This window comes from Cebus imitator, unplaced genomic scaffold (genome assembly GCF_001604975.1).
Source record: "Cebus imitator isolate Cc_AM_T3 unplaced genomic scaffold, Cebus_imitator-1.0 Scaffold134, whole genome shotgun sequence".
NCBI classification, from domain to species: domain Eukaryota; kingdom Metazoa; phylum Chordata; class Mammalia; order Primates; family Cebidae; genus Cebus; species Cebus imitator.
In genome coordinates, this window is record NW_016107449.1 from 3,167,152 (window position 1) to 3,175,960 (window position 8,809).

Consider the following 8,809-nt stretch of genomic DNA (forward strand, 5'->3'; position numbering starts at 1 on the left):
TGCTGTTATTTTCTGTATGGCAAAATAGGAAGGAAGTGAAGCTGTTGGAAAACAACGTTTCTGTTTCGTCGGTGGAGTCTGGTACTCTGTTGTGAAGTTACTCATTTCTTTCACTCTGTTGCCACTCCTTTGCTGTTTACTCTACATCAAAGAGTACTTCTTAGAATTTTCATTTCAAAATTCCCTGACGCTACCTGATTCTTTTGTAAGCCTATGATGTTTGACCTAGCCCTTTGCGATTACAAAGCACCCTGTCTACCACAGCAGAGCTTCTTAATTTGTGTTGTATTTCTGTCCCCTCTGTTTGAGGTGTGGCTGGTTGAATGTGACCTTGAGGCAGCAATTCTTGGGACAGCAGTCCAGGAGAACAGGGAATTGGCTTTCCTGGCTGTACCCCCATGAAAAGTGCCCTCCTTGCTGGAACCAAGCTTGATCCCATCCACCTGCCGTCTCCTCTAGCAGGGAAAGGCTGTTGCAGCAGAGCAAGACTCAGGGGCAGCTGTGAGTCTTAGGGGCACCCCAAGAGGCCCTTCGAGCTAGGAGTGCAGAGGATGCAAGACCTCCTGTCTAGTGTCACTTCAGATGACAGCCCCAAAACACCATCCTCCAATACATCAGAAACGGATGTCTTTTTGGTTAAAATGCCCTTTTCATTCAAACTAGCTATGAGATGCTTGCTGTAACCAGTCATGTGCACCCTGCAAAACAAAGCTTCATCATTCTTTCAAAGTCCTTGCTTGACAAGTGAAAATCTTAAAGTAGATTGGAAATCTATGCTTATTATTATAAGAAATTGTCGTAGCTCACTTGTCCATTAAGAAAAGCCTTTTGAGACTTTAATATTTCAACTCATGTACATTTTTAGATGGGTGGATAATGGCTACTTTTTATTATCTACTTGAGTGAATAAATGTCCTTATTTACCATGCCTAGGAAACAGTGGAATTATTGTGAAGCTAACCACATTTAAGTTCCAGGGTGTCTCTTTCACCAGCTCTGTGAGTGCTGGCAGACTTGCTCAGGGTTGCATTCTAGGTTAGGAGAAGCTGGATTTAAAACAGAAAGTTTTCTACTTTCTGTATTTCTGATACATTATGCATTTCTGATAATGACCAAGGCTATGGCAGAGGAGAGACCTATATTACCAAGCCTCCAATAACTCACTAAGTCTTCTTTTCTCATTCTAAATAAATATTAACTTTCTTATCTGATTTTATGTTTGCAGTTTTCTGTTCTCTTCAAGTCTCCCCTCTCCCCCAGGGGAGACTTTAAGTAAGAGAATAGAGAGACTAACTCTTAGACCCATGAAACCTGGGTCTGTCCTTTATAAGGAATTCCATGAAAGCATAGCAAACATAAAACCTGACAGTTAGAGGTACAGGGGCAAGTTCAAGATTCTTATTAAAAGGGAGAGGGAAAAAAAAAAAAACCTGAAATATATTGCATGTGGAAGATTTGTGTGAATCTGATATTTAATATTTTTCTAAAAGGATCAAATTTTATTTTTCTTATCATAATTACATAATATAAAGAACTCATCATGAACATCTCATCCAGTGTTATATAAATGTCCCTGTATCTCCTGAATGCTGTACTGAATAAATGCAATCTTTTTCAGTGTGCTATGATGTAGAAAAGGAGAGATGCTGCTTCCTGTTCTCTGGTGTGGCCCATGGAGTCTTTTGCTCTGATTTCTCATTTCTAATTACAGCCCCGTGAGCACCCAGAGCCATGTGCAGCCCCAGGATCCTGTGGGAGGAGCTCAGAAGCCCAGACAGAGCTGTGGCTGCCCCACACCCAGGCAGTGAATCCTAGCTAATGGTCAGACACGCGGCTGGACCCACTTGGCCAGATCAAACAACCAGACTGAGCGTTTACTTTAGACTGGCGGTTGACATGCTAGTCAGAGCTGTCTGCGCTATCACAGACAGGACAGTGTGGAAGTGTTTGTGGAAGTGCCAGTTACTTTTCTTAAGAATTAGTGAGGGCTTGCTTTTCTGGGACTCTATCCAGCTGTTAAACCATTCGGTTAATCTTTATGATGTTAAATCGCGGAGTTAATGATGTTAAATCACGAAGTTAATCTTTATCTACATAAACAATTCAGACTCACAGAGTTGCCAGGTCTCTGTTTACGGGGAAGTTCCTCTATTTTGTTTTGGTTGAGGTCGTTACTTGTTTGTTTTGTACTCACGACCTTGGCCCTTTTGAAGAGTAGTCTCCAGTTATGTATCATCTGTTGCATGTCTCAGTCTGGCTTTGTCTAATGGTTCCTCATGAGTAGAAGGGGTTTATGTATTTTGGGCAGGAACGTAAGAGGAGGCTTGTGATGTCCCTCATGAGACATCACATCAGAGCTCAAGGGGTCCATTTGTCCTAGGACTGGTGATAAGAACTTGGATAATTTTGTTGAAGTAGGCAAAGTTAGAAAAAGACCTGTATATTAAATAATTGTAATGTGTTAACATTCATTTCCTCATTTTGATATTGTATCATGGTTATCTAAGATAACATTCACATATATATATATATATACACACACACACACACACACACACATACACACAGGAGAGAGAGAGAGGAGGGAGAATAAGGAAGAAATGCGTGCAAATGTTAGCATTTGGAAGAATGGGAGGAATATATATGGACATTCTTCATACTATTTTTGCAGCATTCCTTTGCTCTGAAATTATTTCAACATAAAAAGTTAAGCAGAATGCAAAAAACAATTCAGAAGCAGTTGACTTGGCACTAAACTCACATCTGAAGGGCCATTTCCATTTCTATTTGCTTTTGTTTAGGCATTATTTGCAATTCAAGAGATTTTTTATCAGAGCTCTGTTTTTGACCCAGTTTTCAATAAGGCAGCCATCAGCCTAGAAAAATTTTTACAGTGAAGTTTCTGTACAAAAACCGAGGGATGAAAAATTACAATAGCCTCCTCAGTCTATTTCTGAACATCTGGCTCTGAATCAACTTTAAACTTCGCAAAGATTGACTAAAATGTATCTAAAAGCCATGTGCCAAAATACACAACAGAACAGGACTGCTTTAAAGAGCATAAAATGGACACTATTAACTCTTCAATTCTCACTTTACTGTCATTATCTCATCCTCTGTCTGCTTTTGGGAGAAAGCTTCCAAATTTTGAAAGGAAATCAACAGCTAGGTTAGAATAAAATTCCAGAACATCCTGGTGAGATGTCAAAACCAGCAGTGATCCCTAAAGTAATTGACTTAGTTGTTCAGTTTAACATATTAAGAATGTTAAAGCCTTGTTCAAATGTTTGTTGTTTTTAACATTTGGCTCAGTTAAGTTAGCTGAGGGGACATTTTTCTGAGAATCCCAAAGACCACAGTCTTTTTTTTAATCACAGTCTATAACTTTGGACTTTGTAAGTCACAAAGTTTGGGTAAATTAGAAAGCCAGACAATACATACAATTGCTGAACAGAATGTTTAGATAATCCTGTGGTGACTGCTTTTTTCAAAAAATAAATGTACTATGATCGGTGTCATGCCGTGAATATTGTATATAAAGAATGATAGAAACCCAGCCTGCCGGCCTCTAGACGTGGTCAGGGGAGCAGTTTGATGTAGTTAAAGGAGTCGACCAGATTTGGATGTGCCAACCAGCTGTGTCATTTACTAGCTGTGACTGTGTAAAAGCTCACAGCATGACAGCAACGTCAGGTTGTAACTCTGCAACAAAATCACTTGGAGAAGAAGGTGGGCCCACAAATCTTGCTCACATGTTGCTCACCTGGCTATACTTTTGGCAAGGCTGTGCCTGCCCAAAGAATTCTGAAGAGGTTGTTTTCTCTTTTTTTTTTTAAATTGCATTTTAGGTTTGGAGGTACATGTGAAGAACATGCAAGATTGTTGCATTGGTACACACATGGCAGCGTGATTTGCATGAAGAGGTTGTTTTCCAATGGGTCGTGTGAGAGGAGGGGTGTCTTTGTGATCCCTCCCTCCAGAAGTACCACTTTGTAGTCTGCTCAGGTTACACAGACATGCTGAGGGCAGCCTGAAGTCCTTTTATCTGCCCTCACTTTTAGAGTGAGGGCAATTAACCTAGGAGCAGTTCCGAGTCTCAGCCTGGAGAATGTTTGTGGCAATGGTGTTTGAGGAAGGGAGAACAGCCTAAATAGAGCCATTGAAAGGAAAATGCCAGAGGAAGAGTGTCATGAAGATCTTGTTTCCAAAGAATATTTAATGATATAGGAAAATACTCACAACATAACAGTCAGTAGTATTAATAAAAGAAGTAGAAATATGGGTGTGCAAAATCATATATGATTATACGTGCCATAGCCTGACAATAATCGTCTTGAGATTGCAGGAATATGTACGATTTGTATTTTACTCATTTCACAGTTTTTGTATTTTCCAAATTTTAAGAGTCAATATATGTTTTATAAGAAAAAAGTTGCAATGAAAAAATTTAAATAAAAATGTTCATGTTCTTTGACCCATCTCTAACTTGAAACAAGTTATGCTAAGAAATCAGAAATATTAGGTATATTTTCTGAGAGTGAAACATGACAATCGGAAAATAGTGAAAGAAAAGCAGAACACAAACTCAAATATATTCTAATACCTCAGCTATGTAAATATTGTAAATACATAGATACGGAGCCAGCATTTAAAGACAAAAGCCAGAAGGAAAACACAAAAATATCACAATGCTTATCTCTATAATAGAATCATGGGCAATATTAATTTTGTTCTTTATAATCTTTTCTGTATTTTCGAATTGTTCTATAATTAACACATAATTGTTTAATTACCAGGGAGAAAAAGCATGTTTTTAAAAACAAAACGCCACTTTTGATTGTCTTAGTAATATTATTTCAATCTTTTCCCAAAATGTCTCATTGGGTGCCAGTTTAGAGACATACATCAAATTATATTTTGAGGACTGCATGCTATCCCTTTGAATGAATAGGAAAACCTCCAGAATGTTGCAAAACCAGACTAAAAATCGTACTTACTCCATAACATTTTCCTTTCTCAAACTTTGTTCTCTCCTTCTCTTTGTGTCTTAATTATCCCAAGCATTTTATATTTTTGTACTTTGAGAGGACATCAGGGAGCAGGATTGTTGTAGGATTTTTTTATTTGCTTTGTTGTTTGCCTGCTCTGTTTGGTCTATAGGAGGATGACTTAAGAAGAACCTGCCAGTGTCTTATATTTACGTTGCTGCTATGGACTTATCTGAAAGGTAAGTCTCACCTAAAGCTCCTCTCTCACCTGCAAGTAATTGAAGGACTTTCCAGGGAAGAAGTGTGGAGGGAGACTGGGGACTTCAATGGCCAAAGAGTGGTGAGGCCAGCACCCTGGGAAAATGACCTTGGAGAGAAGGGAGATTCCATGGATGCAGAAGATCAGATTTGACTCTATCCCTGTACCGTGACGGGTGAACCCCCATCCCCATTGGGGGCACATGGACAGTGCAGTTACAGCATCCTTAGCAGACCCCTGCAGGGGTCTCTGCAGGTGAACACAGGTGAACACAGAGGGACCTGGTCAGCCTCCAAGGAGATGTGGGGGTCTGGACTAGGTGCTCTGGGACTGGGGGACAGGATGGAGGGGGGAGTCTCCCCCAAATTGACAGATCCTGGATTCTTATCTCGGCCGGTGAGTGGGAGCTCAGGTTGTATTTAATTTGACATTTTTTGAAAAATAGCAAACTATGGCATTTTTATACCCTGAGTGTCATGAAAAAATTTATGCCTGTCTTAATAAATAGAAAAGCATTAATAAAATAAAATGATTTCTAAACCATAATTAACAACCATATTTCCAAAAAAAAAAAGAAAAAAAAACCCTCAATTCCTGAAAACCTTGGTCAAAGGGCTAGATTGAACCATTAAACCCAGGATCGTGGAATCTGCAGATAGGCTTTCTCCTGCCCAGCCGAAGTTTAGATGCTGAGCATAACTCTGACATCTCCCCAGGCTAGGTTGCTCTGTGTAGAGTGATCTTAGGAAGTCTTCCTTTCCCACCCATTCTTCCGTGCACACTGGAGTTTTTACAGGGCAAGGGTTTTCTTGCTAAAAATTCCATTAAAACTTCAGAGAGTGGTCATGATCTTCCTGAATCCACATTCATTTCCTTGTCACTTGAGGGTCCAGGTCCCAAATGTGCATCTCCAGACTTGTCCTGTCCACTGACCTTCAGACTTCAACAGAAACCCCCAGATCCTTAGCAAAATCCAGGCGCAGGGAAAGGGGAGGCAAATGTGTTCCACCCTGAGGAGTTTAGAAAAGTCACCTGGTGCGTGTTATACCCCCGTGGGGTCTGCGGTATCACCCAACAATCAAATACATCACCAGCTCTGCTGTGAACATATGCACATTCCCAGAGGGCTGAACTAGAGCTTTCAAGAGCTTTATATTGGTTCGGGTCATATTTTGCTACCAAAGGAGGTATTTAAATAATTCTCATTTCTTGGACATTTATGAATTCTTGAATTGTGAATAAGGAATCATAGGCCTGTTTAATCTGCCTGCTTGACACCTCAGCCTGGATGTCCAAATGATTTTCAAAATGAATGTATCTAAAATAAATGTCCTGAACTTCATCCCTAAAATCCCTTTCCCATCTTACGCATTGGTCTCTTTGCTGACCAGGTTGCTAAGGCCAAAACCTTCATTCTCTCATCCCTAACGGTGACGTCACTGACCAGTCATGTTAGTTCAACATTCAAATCTTTCATTGTCTTCCCTCTCCATGGTCATCCCATGGCCAGCACTGCCATCCTTATTGGCTGGGTTATAGGAGCTTCCTAACTGGAATCTCACCCACTATTGCCCCATCTGACCCCTCAATCCATCTTGAATTGCAGATGGAAGAATCTTTAAAAATCATAAATTTGTGTCACTTCTAGGCTTTGAATCTTTGGTGCTTCCCATTGTTCCACAAGTCACATGGTCAATCCTAGGCCCTGTTTGATGCCACCGCTCCCACCTGCCCAGCTGCACCTTGTCACACTTTCTTTCTTGCATTGCACTCCAGCCTCTTTCTCTTGTTCATACCTGCCATACTCTGTCTCATCATGAAATAGCCCTTGCTGTTCCCTCTGGGCAGCTCCTCCGTGTCCTTCCAGCCTCAGCTTCAAGGAAATTTCCTTCAAAAAGCCTTTACTCCCATTTCAATCTAACACAGCCCCCCTCCACCTCCACTTCTGTCTGTGACATGACAGTGCTCATTCTGCTGGACACCAGCCTCTGTGTGTGATCCCTGTGGATTTCTGCATGTGTCTGCTGTCATCTCATCACTGCGCCAAAGCATCAGTTCCGTGAGGGACTCATTCACCGCCACAAACTTGGCCAGGGTCTGGCTTGTAGATGTGGAACAAAAACTCATTAAAAAACGAATAAATGATTAATTGAATGAATTATGTGGAAATTAGAGCTAGTAAATGTTAAGTATCTCACATGGTGCCTAAGATATAGCAAACATTCTGTAATTGAAAGTGAATGTTATTCTCTTATGCAATTATTATTATTGCCAGAAGGTAAGGAACCTTAGGTTTGTGGTCTATTCAGAGGGCTCCAATAATTGGGGATGGGGGTGAGGTTTCCATATGTATGATTATCCACTTTAAAATTCTAAGCAGGTACTGTTTAGAAGGTGCTGGTCTTTCCTTCTGCTTGCCTTCCAGTGTATAGCTTCCATCAAGACTTATGATCTATGGGTCTCAGGGCTTCTTTCAAGAACTCTAGGGACTTTTAAGTGGGTAATTAAATCTTGAGAGATTGGTCTTGGGCATTTCATTCAGCTCAAAAAATATTATATTCATTGATATTCACCATACGGACCTCAGAAAAGGAATTCATTGCTTAATGATTAGACTTCACATATGTTACAGATTAAAGTCAATATATCCCATGACATATTTAGATAACACATTTCCCAATTCTTCTACTACTCAAGCCCACATTTCATTTTTGAAATCAGATTAGTTATCATCTTGACTACTATATATTACCTATTCATCATTATATTTATTCCATCCAGTAGAAAAGAGCAGAACTATCCTGTGCGCTTGAAATCGTAACTATTCATTTGTTTTATTTAAGGTAGAAGAGAATGGCTTTAGATTGTTAAAGTTTTATCTGAAAAAGAGAATTAAATGGATCAACTGTGCTTATGCTAATCTTCTCTGTATCGTTCCAATTTTAGTATATGTGCTGCCGAAGCGAGCACTCAACTCTGCTTATGTAAACAAACAATCAAAAAGCCCTTGCATTGGCTTAAGGAAGGAAACAATGCATTTCTAGAGAAGAATGTTATTATATGTGGTAATTTAAAACACATATCTAAAGTTCTTTTCTCTAATGTAAAGAATATAGTCATTGTAAAAATGAAAAGAACATGAAAGATATATTTCTCATGCCATTTGATGAAATGTTTGACAGCACAGAAAGCCCCTGAGATTATCTGGATTTGATGTTCTTGGAAGCCACTCATTCGCCATGATTTCTGCTTTTGTGGTTGTTGTAGTATGAAGTAAATTATGAGCATTCACCTACTGTGAAAAGTCATATCTGACCATTTGGCTGTATTTCAATGTGATCTTCCAATTTTTTTCTCAGAATTAAAAAAAAAAGCACTTACTAGTGGATTTATTAATGCACTTGGGATTTGGGCAGTAGGGCTAACTGGATGAAGCTAACTATGTTTACTTCAGAAATATCTGATCCACATATCTTTAATCACAATTATATAGCAAAAGCGACAGTAAATACTTCAAATGAATTTAATCATCATCTTAAATGTTCTCAAAATAGCTCCTTGA

The 8,809-nt window shown here is 39.5% G+C and overlaps 1 pseudogene; it reads right to left on the reverse strand.

Moving 5' to 3' along the window:
• Positions 1-8,129: 8,129 nt before the first annotated feature.
• Positions 8,130-8,217, reverse strand: LOC119473128 (annotated as a pseudogene).
• Between the last annotated feature and the right edge of the window lie 592 nt (positions 8,218-8,809).